Raw genomic sequence first — 13,835 nt, forward strand, 5'->3', positions numbered from 1 at the left:
GAAATATAAAATAAAATACCAAAACTATATGTTGTATGTCTATAGCATGGAATACAGTACATGGCAAAGAAAGAGTCACATGACCATCACTTTACTGTTACTTGTGGCAAAGCTACATCATTTTGCAGTAGCGGCAAGTAAGAAGCTGTGCAGACATTTCATTCACCGACTAAGAAAATAGACCTGATTCCAAAAGGAGAAATAAATGTGTCCTACATAAGGACAATGAAGGAACCTAAGGCATTTCTGGACTGTAGTGTATAGAGATCTTATATATTTATATATAGGAGGAGTCTTGATGTGTTAGTTGGGCATCAATGGTGTTTGATGTAAATAGATCTCATTTATGTAACGGGAATCTCTCACCATAATTTACCTCCCGGAACCAACTGCTGTGTTATATAGGGCTATCCCCACACACGTCATCCATATCTTGGTTTTTATTTTCCATCTGCTCCTCCCATGACAAAGTGAACTTTGAAAAATGTGGAAATGATGCCGAAGTGCTTGGGGGTAGTAGCAGAGCACCTCGGGGCTCCGCCTCCACAGCAATAACAAACCCCTGCTACATCATCAACACCCAGGGCCTTCTCTCATTATTCTAAATTCTGCTACGTCACTCTTTGCTCCAGCAATGTTTGGAGTTGGAGCCCCCAGGTGCTCTGCTAACGACCCCAAAGCACTTTAGCCTCATTTACATAGAAATGTTTTTCATAGAAATAATTTGGCACATAAGAGACAGCAAAAACATTGGTATAGGTGACATGTGTGGGAATATCAGTCAGTTTGGGTAGTTAAATCGTAGGAGTGGATTCTTTTAATTAGAACCTTCTCGTCTTGAGTTGTTTGCTGGACATCTCTGGTTTGCAGTATAGACATCTCATATACATACAATTGATCAGGTTACTATTGGCCGATACATAATAGGCTCCTATTATTGTATTATAGGAAGATAGATTTCTGTTTTTAGGAATAAACAAAAAAAGAGCCATAGAAATGAAATTTCAGTCAAATATCTGAAAACCTTATTGGGGCATAAAAACCCCACGCAGATACATAGAGCCATAAACGCAGAAAATAGGCAATTTGGTCAAAACATACCTCTGACTACATGAAGGCACACTTTGTTCCCCATTAAATACAATCACTGCCTTATTTTGCTTTTGGCGACGGGCGGAAAATAGATGGAGTGTTTTTTTGTGTAGATAAAAAAGAACCGAGGTGCTAAAATATTTTCATGTGCCTCATTATTTCCAGACATTTTATATTTCTGCAAAGCTCCTAATTTCTCGAACAAACCTTCTCTCGTCTCTTCTTCCTCCAAACCCTCCAGTGCTAAATCAACACTTGATGAGAGATTGCTTCCTATTAGTTACCAGCTCCTCGTCGCTTTGATATGTCAACTTATTGAAACATATGTCTTGTTAATTGCATTTGCATGCTTGTGTTTGCTTTTAGTTATTTCGTGCCAGGATGTCAATGGTTTTTCTCTTCCAGACAATCCGACTTTTGGAATTGAAGTTGCGAGGGGCGGCTTTTGTCTACAGGTGGTTTATATGTGTAATGGTCATTTTCTATCTTACAGAAATGACTTCCACTTGTGTGGAATTAGCTTTCTGCCAATGACAATATCCACATTTTGTATCGGTTCCTTTTGGTCAGGAAGGGCACAGTAAATGCTTGCCAGTCCTATATTTAAACATTATGGTTTCCAGCCCCCAAATGAATATCTTTTAAGGATTGTGTGTGACATAAAGAATGTCAAATTCTCTGTTTTGCCTGTTGACATATGAGACCATCCTTTGAAAATCAGGGATAAGTACAAGCATGTGGTTACATGAAGAAACCGGTCATCATGCCTCATCCTCGGAGAAGCGTACCGGAGTGTGGTCGGCTCTGGAACATGTGTAGTCACTGTTAACTCTCTACAATGGAGGCAAATTTTGGTGAAGATCTTTACCAACAAGAACATAGAGGGTGGTGGATGTAACATTGTCGTCCAAGAACCCACAGATACATGGAGCCCAAATAGCCCGATCCTAATGTCCAATTACTGCATAAGAAAATATAAATAATTGGCCTGTTTTTAACCTGTGGAACTATATTAGCTTGTTACAGTTTTTATACTGGGTAATAGTATAAATCTACTATTCCATGTCATTTGCACAAGAAAAGAAAGGAAGAGAACATCTAGTCCAGGATTCCATTTGCTCTTCTGCGACCGCTATCAGTCGGTATGTTTACGTTCACAGTCATTTGACCAGTTCCATACATGCTATGATCATCTTTGTGGCCAGGGATTGGCTGCGGCAGTGCATACGGAGTATGGAAACCAGATGGGACCACCCGAGCATCAGCACTGGAGGTGCAAGGGATTGAAATCATAAAGGGAATCAACCACTTGTAAAATGTACTTTTGAGCACTGCTCACTTACTGGTTTGTGTTTTCTTGCTGATAAAGTCATTTATTTACTATTAAATAGTAAACTGTAGAAAATTTTATGGAACTACTAAGGCGCTGGGTGCTCCCGCTTTACATAATTAGGCACCCCTCCCTCTCCTTTCTCTGGCTGAGCTGGTGAAGTCTCACGTAGGTGCACTGACATCCACCGAAGAATTAAGATCACGAGCCGCATGCGCAAGACTTTGGTGAAGTCACTGCAGGGCAGGGAGGTGCGCATAATTATGTTAAGCGGCAGCGCTGATCGCCCAAGTAGTTACACCTTGGAGCAGAGCCTCATTTAAATATTTTTATAACTCGTTTTTCTTGCTTTTCTCGTTTTCTGTAAATAGAGTGTAAAAAGTGTCTATATCAGTAAGAAAATGCCTACCAGTAGGTGAGCTCAGCTCAAAGTTAGGCCTGAACTCAGAACTAAGATATATCTTGTGGCCATAGATAAAATAATCCAGGTCTGGGCAGTTTATGTTCTTGGTGCCTAAGGCACATGACCTTTAAGTTATAATCACTCTAACCCATCCTAACACTGGGTTAGGGTCATGCTTTTTTAACAAGATAAAAATATTTTTTTTATTTCCAACTTAGGTGATTTATCATATTTATGGCTTTTCTTTTTCTCTAATTTTTATGTTTTTCTTTGTCGTCGTAGTGGATTTGCACAGTATATTTGCACAGTATAATTGCACAAAAACACCCCAATCCATTGCTGTGGTCAGGTGACGGGACTGCATGGGCAGCACAAAAAAAATTTACTAATAAGGAAAATTTAACACTTGCTTAGATACATTAAACAAGCCACCCCCCCCCCCAAAAAAAAAACAGGTGCAAAGTTTTTGTATTTTTATGACAACGTTTACACTATAAAAAGTTTTAATTTTATAATGAAAAAAGTCTTCCCTTACATGTGTTCACCTATCCTCGGTTTAATGACAAAACTGGCCTTTTTTTTCCTACCGTTTGATATTCTGTCATAAATCAGCCTAAGAATTTCCTCCGCTCTTTAAGACTGTTGAAGTGATTTTGACAACCAGTTAACACTTTTTTTTTTTTAAGTAAAAGAACGGTGTTAAAGAAATTTTTATAAGAAAGGAATATGGTTGGGGCTGACTCTTTAGTGACAGGTTGTAAAATCTGTGTAAAATCTGTGTATGAAAGGGTTAAAGCAGAAGACTTCATTTGAATTAGAAAAAAACGGAAACATGAAGGGAAAAAAAATGTCAAAAAAAAATCTAAAATGTATGGTTTTAAACCTGCTCTAAACCTATACTTTACAATTACATTCCGTCTGGAAAATGATCAAATTAAATGGGGCTCTATGTGCTGTGTCACATTCCACTACCCACTTGAAAGTGCAAAAATTATATGTCATAAATGAATGGATTTCCTGACTATACAGTATGCGAAAATGGAAAACAGATGGATTGCCGAGTGAGTGCATTATACTTTTGGCTACGTTTTGAATGAAATCCGTAGTTATATGCACAAGAGAAACATTATGAGCATACATTTAGTAAACCAAGACCAAAATTACAGCAATATTAAAGATTTTCTGTAACACAATGCAGCCTGTGATTGGATTATATTACAAGAAGGCTGAAAAGACTTGGAATTATTAGCCCTTTCACACATTTACGTGTATTTTATTATAACAGTGGCTCCAATGGCCTCCAATCCAATGCTATATTTTACCTGAAATAACTACATGTGTAAATGACTATGAAAACAGAGATTATATATAGTTGTGTGTTATTTAAAAAAAAAATTGTATAAACTATATAAAATATAAAAAAAAATATAAAATAGTTGGTACTATTTATTTTCTTATAAATTCTATAGGATTATTTTGCCTGTCCCAAAGAAAACACTGTGAATGTGACTAGCAGGGTTTAGCAGGCCCTTCGCAGGGGCAATAAGTAAGGTCTGCAGCATTAACTGACATGCTGGGGGTTGTTGCTACTTTGTGCTATGAGTTTTAGTCATATCAGAACCTTATTTTGGCTGACTACTGTATATGAATGTGGCCTTAAAGTGACCCTATACTTTTTCTCATTTTTTTATCCATGCAAAATAGGGCCCAGTTCACACCTACATTTGGTCTCTCCATTACACTCAGAACATAACAGAAACCGATGACGGAAGGCTGCCATTCCCAATTGACTTTAATGGACCTTTAAAGTGTTTGGACCTTTGTTTTCCGCTATTAATAATGGTATTTGTAACAGAACCTGCATAATGCAGGTCTGAACCAAGCCTTAGATGTTGGGTCAGTAGGAGTATGTTTCAAAATGACTGCATATTGTTAAAGACTTAACACAGTAATAGTATCCAATGAGCTCCTAGTGGTGGCTAGAGGTTTAAAGATTACACTCTATCATTTTGCTAACTCCTTCCTTAAACCTATACCTTTACCTATTAGATCCTGCATGACCTGTGTTGTTTTATTTTTGTCTTTTTTTTTTTTTGTAATGCTAAAATGTTTAATAAAATTTGATTGAACACAAGTTATGGACGGTTGTGGCACTGTCCTTGGAGGTAAGAATCAGTGTTTTTCTAATCATGACAACCACTTTAAAAAATGTTGTGTATGTAAGGAAATTGAATCTATGGTTAAAAAAGCAGCAAGATGAAATTCAATACCTAATTATAATTATTTCGATTAATACAATTAAATGGTATATATTTTCTGAAAAAGGCAGAAAAATCTAAAACATATATCTCGGTAGTTATTTTTTACTATTTACTATTTTATCTCTTATTAACATGATCTACCTAGGAACAAGAGACAGTTAAAAAACGTAATAACAAACAAAAATTGTAAAAAGTTCCAAAAAAGAGCCAAAACATTCAGAGTACACTAAGGAAGTATAGGCAAACAACTACATTCAAATATTTGGATAGAAGATATTGCAGAAGAGAGTAAATATCACAGTTATTTCAAGCCAGTGGGTCTATTACGCACAAATACAATATTGGTTAAATTTTTCAAATCAGACAAAATATTTGGGAAAGCCAAGACTTATTGCTGCCCTAAATATACTGCAGTGACCCATTATGGCAATGATGCCAGTAAAGTCAAGTTAAAATAATTGTCCTTGGCGTTTCTCCTCTTTGATGAAAAATATAAACAAAAAGAAGAAGCACAAAAATTTTCCTTCTTGACAAAATAGAATCTGTCCTTGAATATTAAAGGACAATATGAAATAAACAAACTCAAAATAAAGAGGAAGGAAAGAAAAACACAACAAAAAGAATATTTAGCCAAATATATACATTTCTGATGAAGGGACAGCAGACCGAGATTTACGTAAAATACATTTGGTTTTCCAATGAGCTAAAAAGAGTGAAATTCATCAAAGGCTTCTGACTTGATTTGGGCAGAGTTTGGCATAATTTCTATCATGAGACGAGCTGAGAGCTATTTATAAGCTCTTCTTAACAAATACGAAATGTGTCTCGTGATTAGGTTCTAAAAAAGTCTCTCTACCTAGGAACAAGACCCAATGTATGACCTAGCTGTCAATTCAGGGTGACCTTTTTGTTATAAGATCAGTCAGAATGGAAACAATGAATACAAGTGCATATGTCTTTCAGGTTACTGGCTTGTCAACCTAACAAACACTCTATGAAAAATGAGGTCATAAAGGGTCTATCCATGCAAACTGATTGCCTTATGGTGTTGGCACCATGTAGGGCCCCCTGACAATCTAATAATGTTATTACATCGTTGTGAAAAAAGTTGGGTTAACGTCCCTACATACTTGTCCCTTATTATATATAAATAGATAGATAAATACATAGGTAGGTAGGTAGATTACAGAGAAGACAAGAACACATCTACGGTAGGCTTTGGTCAAGCAAATGAAAACATGATAATATAGACAAAAAGTATTTAAAAAAATGCTACAGTGAAGTATTGTCTAGAATTTTAGCTTATCCAAAAATACAACCTGAATAAAAATTATAAAACATTTCCCTTTAAGGCTTTTTAAAAAAAAATAAAATCCTTCTAAGGTTTTAAAATCCTTATGGTCCTCCTTATGGTCTATCGGCAGTTTTGAGCATGGAAAGCTGCAGACCGTCTCCCCAGAGAGCTTTGTAATCATATCTTTGTGTGTCTTGGTATGGCAGGACTGTGAAAATGTATTTCTTTTTCAAGATTCTAGCTGCACTGAGATGGAACAGTTTAAATGCAGATATCTAAAAACACAGCATAGTCCTTGCTCCAAGTCCAGCTACAATCCTGGAATATAAATCAATTTTTCACAGCCCTGCTGCTACTAACAACATCCACACCGATGTTTCTTAAGAAGAAAGAGCTTTTCTGTGCAACTTTCACTAATTATAGGAGGCTCATGTACTCCTTGAAATACAAGGACGGCCATTTGTACCATGTGACTTGTGAGCTATATGGCAGGGGTGCTTAGAGGGAAATCAATTTTTAACTATTACCTTAAATATAATGCTCATCTCGCCAACAAAGGAATATAAAATAAATGACCTATGCCGTAATCCTTATCCCGACTTGAATCGTGACTTATATGAACTGAAGGTGTGGCCATTGCATCCGAAGAGCAAAACGAATGCTCAGCGCTGATGTAAATATGGCTTAATTTTACAGTAAGCTTCTAATTTACTATGACAGTAAATGTAAAAAAAAATTCTTTGAGCTGCTATGAATAAAAATGAGATCCACTGTTGTTGATTGCACAGCCCTTGAAGTGCATCACTTAAAGAGTTCATGAATTTCATGTGATACAAAAGATCTTTAAAATACAGACTGCCTTTTCTTTGGGGGAATCTAGAAACATTAGAATTTAAATGAAGACTAACTGAACTTAGTTGAATTATCATCATCACATGTCATCTCACCGCATTACTAAATGCTCACCACATACCAACAACTTCTTGCATAAGACCATAGTCATCACGGTGATAACATGAAAGCCAATCTCTTATGCCCTAATTTTCATTGTATGTATTCCAAGGCGCCATCGTCCTTGGCACAATCAAACTGGTTTACATGTAATTGTATTATGATTGCTTATTTCAGATCTCTTTCACAGGTAGAAAATCGAAATGCAAAGTCATGACTATTGATCATTGGGTGTAGAGATGAGCAAATGTTTCGTAGATTCGCTATGAATCTCTTAGGCACCCAAATGAAAATTGAAACATTCGGAAAAATTAATGAAATCAGGAAAAATCTGCATTTTAGATGGGGTAATATGCAAATATCCAGGACAATTGGAGTAATATCAGTTCAGAACCATTCAATTCAGACCCAAAACCGAATCTTTTCAAAATATTTGACGAGGCTTCTATGAATTGAATCTTGGAAGATTTCCTCACCTCTAATTGGATGGTGTTAGAAGGAAAGAAGAAAGCCAAACTGACCTCCATGTAGGCAACAATATGTTTAATAAGAGCGATATCTAGGCAGAACAACCCCCATTTACCAGCATTATTATAACATATATAGGCCATAATAGGTTGACACACATAGATCATACATTTTACATAGAATAGTACATGCAAATGCTTCAGATATCCTAATATACAGTACAATGAGCATGGAATAAAAAGTAGTTAAATGAGAACTACATCAATGTTTAAAGGGGGTTTCCATCTAGTTTGTTGTTTGTTTTTTTTTTAAAAAAGAAACATTTATTGAGATTTGGCACTCAGGTCTCGGGGGCTGGAACTTACGACATTATGTTCCTTGTAGCCACTGAGCCATTCACTGGTCTCAACACTAATGTATAAATGAATAGCATGTGGAAGCTGAGCCCAAGTGGAGAAGATCTGATGAAGTTCCGGTTTGGCTGAGTCCACCGGATCTGAACCTCAATCCACATTGGTAACATCCACAATCATTTCTGGCAATGATTACTGGTGTTCAGCTGAGAATCCCAGCAGTGAACCAACATTCTCCTTGACCTCATCAGGAGGTCAATCCTCCCCGATCATGGATGTAACCGGTGGGGAAGGAGGTCAGCCAAACCTAAACTTCTAAATGTTAAGGTATGGTGACCTGAACCCCCAGAGTTCCCAACAAACCCAAACTTTGCGGTTTGTGCCTGCCTACACTAGTGCCATCACGTCTGGTCTGACAAGGAACCATGTGCCCAAAGGACCAGAATGATGGGCCAACAATCGGGGGCAAGCAGAGAGGTGAGTATGTCTTTTGTTTAGCTATCTGCCCCTAATTTATTAACAGTGGAAACCCCCTTTAAACAGCTAGAATGTAACTTTAATGTCGAATTTTCTGCTGCCTGCTATCACGTATTTCTTGGCAAACTCAGACTTTCTACTCACACAGGATATATTTCAGAGCTAATAGACTAGATTAATGACCTTGGATTATTAATGTAAGATTACCTAAAGATGATAATGTGCATGCAGACCAGGTGATTAAATATTTCATGCTTAGGAGTAACTATTACAAAGCTTTCAGAGCCAGGACAGAAAATGAAAAGGAAACGCTTGAAGGACTCCAGTCCAAATGCATCTTTATATTTCTAATAACTGATAAAATATACATCTTCAATCTAATATTAACAACTGGCTGCAAAATATTAACTACAAGTACAGAAAACAGTAAAGCTAGAATCAGTTTGCAGATGTGGGTATAGTAAGTGGTGCCATGGGGAAATATCAGGCATCAGCACCAGCTCTTTGCCCTTGCCCAGATAAACAATGGCTGTCTATACAGTAATTTAGCAGCATGGCTTGTGGATGAAGCCTCTTCAGTGTCTGCCACAATATCACATCCCTGCTGCTTTACTTTCTCCTCTCATATCCAGGCCTATGATCCCCTGTTTTCATCACTTGATTATGCTACTGTTCTGCAAAGTGCTTTTTTAATCATAAGACGCTTGCGTGTGTCAAGTCGTTTCAATTACCTCAATACCATCCTGCGCTGTAATGAAAGCTGCGGGCTTGGAAGTGTTTGTATACTTCCTACAAAGATGAACGCACAAGTAATGCTATCATCTTATTGTCTTATTGGAATGTGTATAGAGAGTTGGTTTACATGTCCAAAGCTGCAGGAACACATGCCCAGGCTTTCTTCTTGTAATAAAATGTATCCCAGCAAAGCAGAATTCATTTTCATGATGTATTCAACGTATGAATATGGTATATACATATATCTCTTGTGGGTAAGATTCAAATAAAGGGAACCTGCCACCAGTGATCTCCCCCCACACGCCCCACACATTGTTTGGCTACATTCATACGAACGTATAGGGGACGTATATATGGCCCACGTATATACGGTGTATATACATCCCCCATACACGGCAATGGGCTCACAACGCCCTATGGGAGCGGTACGGTGCCGCACACGTGTGGCACCGTACCGTTCCATAGCCGAGAGAAAGATAGGACATGTCTTATCTTTCCCCGTATTATGGCACTGCGGCCATATATGGCTATGGAGAGGGGCAGGGGTGAGTGGTGCTCATCCCCTCCTCCCATCCCTGGCGCCGATACATCATGTGAATGTAGTACAGCGGGCATACATCATGTGAATGTAGTACAGTAGGCATACATCATGTGAATGTAGCCTTTCACTGATGCCATAATTAATGATGAGCAGACCCATTAAAACATTAACACCCTTTCGGGTACCGAACCCGGAAGCCCACAAGTGACACCCATGATCAGTTTTAACTTTTTAAATGCCACTGGCAAAATCGTGCCAGGACACACATTTAAATGGCACTGGTGACTTAGCCAGAGGCATTTAGAGAGTCAACACCCATGATTGGTGCCACCACCCGTTAACAATGGGTGGGATTATTTATGGCAAACTAGTCTCCAACCCCACAAAGGTCAGTACCAATCCTTTGTGGATCGGGTCCGCTCATCAATAGACATAATCATTTTGAAAATGGGAGGGTATGTCAAATCATAACATTCTTCAATGATCTTCATTCATGAAAGTTATAATATACAAATAAGGTACATTTAACCCCACATTGTAAACTGTTGAATTCTAGACAGCAGGCACTCGGATACTCATGGGAACTTGGGAAACCAGGAAACAGTTTCAGCTAGTTAAACCAGCAACGATAATAGTGAAGTTTATGGGTTCCGCCAATAACTTATGTCTTGTTGATTTTTAGGCCACATTGTATGTTGGGTCTCGAGGACAGATTATCCATATACTTCCAGTCTTTGTAAGAACAAATTATGTCACATTTATTGTGCCGTAAAATGTAGAATTATAATGATTATCTTCCATATGGAATTCTTCAACATAATTAAGATGCATTTGCACTCCGTGGAGTTCACTTCTAAAATGTCTATTCTTTTCCGTCTTCTTGGCTTAGATCCTTCACCTTTTCTACAGTGGCCTCCCCATTTATATGACTGTACACAGACAAGATGTTTTGCATATTATCTATTAAAGATGATATAGTCAGTCATTAAAATGGCCTCATTAAAAAATATATGAACTTTCTTTGTGGTTTGCCTTAAACGTGAGATCAAAAGACCATGGAAAAAACTATAAATTACTGCTCCTCCCTTTGCAGGAAACTTATAGACTAACAAGCTGTGTGCAGCAGAAACCCTGGAATGCATACATTATACTTAACCTACAGCGTACACTTACCATCTATAGCCAGTTATTTTTGTGATACCAAAAAAAAAACAAGCCTTAGAAAAATTTTTTCCTTTTTTTTATATATAGTTCAGAAAGACAATGTATTACCTCTTTGGATAAGACTTATCCTCTTTAGAAAATTTCTACAGGAAGTTTATAAATAAATTAACAATTGGGTGTTGCCATTATCCCTTCTTAAAGGGAACCTGTTAGCAGAAACTGATCTAATAAACCACTACTAGTATGTTGTCAATCATCTTAAGACCTTTTATTTAAAGGAAACCTACCACTTGAAATTGCAGGTTTAAGAAGAAAACACCGAGCACCAGCTGAGGGTGAGCTGGTGCTGCAGCTTATTTTTGTTAGTGTTTTAAACCGCTGTATCGCGGTTTAAAACACTTTTTAAACTTTATAGCCAGCGCAGGGAGGTACGCGCTAGGCGCTTACCATGCGCGCGGCTACATAGTAAGTGAAGGAGAGCCGCGCGCATGGTAAGCGCCGAGCGCGTACCTCCCTGGGTCGGCTATAAAGTTTAAAAATGTTTTAAACCACGATACAGCGGTTTAAAACACTAACAAAAATAAGCTCCGGCACCAGCTCACCCTGAGCTGGTGCTCGGTGTTTTCTTCTTAAACCTGCAATTTCAAGTGGTAGGTTTCCTTTAATGTTTCTTTCACGAGCCAGTCTGATTGCATCATCCAGACAATCAATTCTGAAGTGAGGCATAAATTTGATGTATGAAATAATGGAGGTGGAGCACTAAAATCAAGTACTTCTCACCTCATAAGGTCCCCTTTGCTGTAATTGAGCATCCTGCATCCAGTAACATCACTTACCATCTCTACAGAAGTCTGGTACTCACAACAGATGGGGAGTTCAGATGGGGAGTTCTCATGAGTGGAGAGCTTGACTTCAGCACTGAGCTCTCCACCTTCATGACAACCAATTTATATGTTACTTCAGGATTGATTTTCTGCACTATGCCACCACATTGGGGCATGAGAAACATGAACTAGAAAATGTTAACCCATTTGACAATATACTGGTTGATGTTTATTGGGTCAATTTCTGCTGACAAGTTCCCTTTAAAGAGGCGTGTCTCTTTAATGACAGTATAAGACAAGGATACAACCTAGTCTGGTGACAATTTATTTAAAATTTTAATAGCAAATAAATCACATTAACTTGGGAATCACAATAAATTCTAAAATGGAGCAACAAATCTGGCAAAGCATCATTAAAAAAAAATTAGATAATCTTAAATCTTAAAATAATTTTTTTGGTGGGTAGAGTATGTCTGTCCTGTCTAATACTGGGGTGAGTAGTCAAAACCTACTGCTCAATAATAGAGTACAGATGCTCCAGAATGGTTCTCTTACTAGAGGGTGTGGTGTCTGGACGCCAGTCTTTTCCAGAATTTGGTCCAATAATTTAATATGTACAATAGATACTATTTAATACATGACTTGTTTTTAGAAATCTTAAATTCTGTTACAAAATGGATCATCGCTTGATGACAAAATTGTAAGTGATCCCTGGTTAAATGGTGGTTTTGTTTGTAGATCATTATTTCCCCTTTAACTGTATTCAAGAAAGCTTCCACGGCTTCAAGGCCTCTAGAATGGAAAACACTTGCATTGTGGTAAAAATTATATTTTTTTTACTCGAGTATAAGCCGAGTTTGGGGTTTCAGCACATTTTTTGGTGTTGAAAAACTAGGCTTATACTCGAGTATATATTAAATATTGAATATTGAAGGTTTTTACTTGACTTTTTTAAAGGGATCTGTATTTAGTATCTTTCCATATTATGTAAATAGATTCTGAAAAGTGTAAGGATCAAAAATAGTCTGAGTGCTCGAGTACGCCATGCAGATGAACGCTCAATTGTATAGGAATACAAACCCAGACAAAAAGTTGAACCTCACCTCCAAATTTAGCAAAGATCATGAACCTCTGGATTGCAAAACATGATTATATCACCACCAGCTCAAACCTATTAAACATGGACCATACAAAGTTCCCTGTTATTGAGGGAGACACTGAACAAAGACAACATTTGCCATCTTGGAGTCTGTACTGAAGACATATACTAGACTTAAATAGATGTATTGTTCTAAAAAGTTATAAGGGAGAGGGTTTCAACTCTATAATGAACTTGTCTTCTCATCGAGGCTTTTATTGAGACCTTCTCCTTATCCCTGTTCTGGTGGTGTTAGATAATAAACAAAGACTCTTCTTCATAGTCGGTCACAGCTTTGGGAATATCATTCAATTTATCTAATTATTTTAACCAGAACTTCAGGGAATTCTTGCATTATTCTAAATGTTAACATTTTCTACTCTAACACTATATATATATATATATATATATATATATATATATATATATATATATATATATATATATATATAACAATCTATCTTGTTAATAATAATAATAAAAAAAAAATTCAGACATACATAGTACTTCCACATGCATGCTTGGCTTCACCATGTGTGCATGGGTGCATGCAACAGACCATTCTTCCTCTAAAATCTGACATTGAAACAAAGTTCGGACCCCTGTATCCCTATATATTAAAGGGGTGTTCCAATTTCAGCAAGTAAATGTTATAGTTGGCATGATGAAAATTTCCAATATTCTTTCTGTATCAATCCCTCGTTGCTTTCTAGATCTCTGCTTGATGTCATTCTGTCGTAAACTTCTATGTTTACTAACAGTGGATATAGAATGTGATGTCACACAGGTGCACGGCTCGTTATA

At 37.3% G+C, this 13,835-nt stretch overlaps 1 protein-coding gene across 18 annotated transcripts in view; it reads right to left on the reverse strand.

Moving 5' to 3' along the window:
- The window catches only part of MEF2C (myocyte enhancer factor 2C), a 187,668-nt gene that overhangs the window by 15,564 nt on the left and 158,269 nt on the right, over positions 1-13,835 (reverse strand). The window lies entirely within an intron of this gene.

Source organism: Engystomops pustulosus, chromosome 1 (genome assembly GCF_040894005.1).
Source record: "Engystomops pustulosus chromosome 1, aEngPut4.maternal, whole genome shotgun sequence".
In the NCBI taxonomy this organism is placed as follows: domain Eukaryota; kingdom Metazoa; phylum Chordata; class Amphibia; order Anura; family Leptodactylidae; genus Engystomops; species Engystomops pustulosus.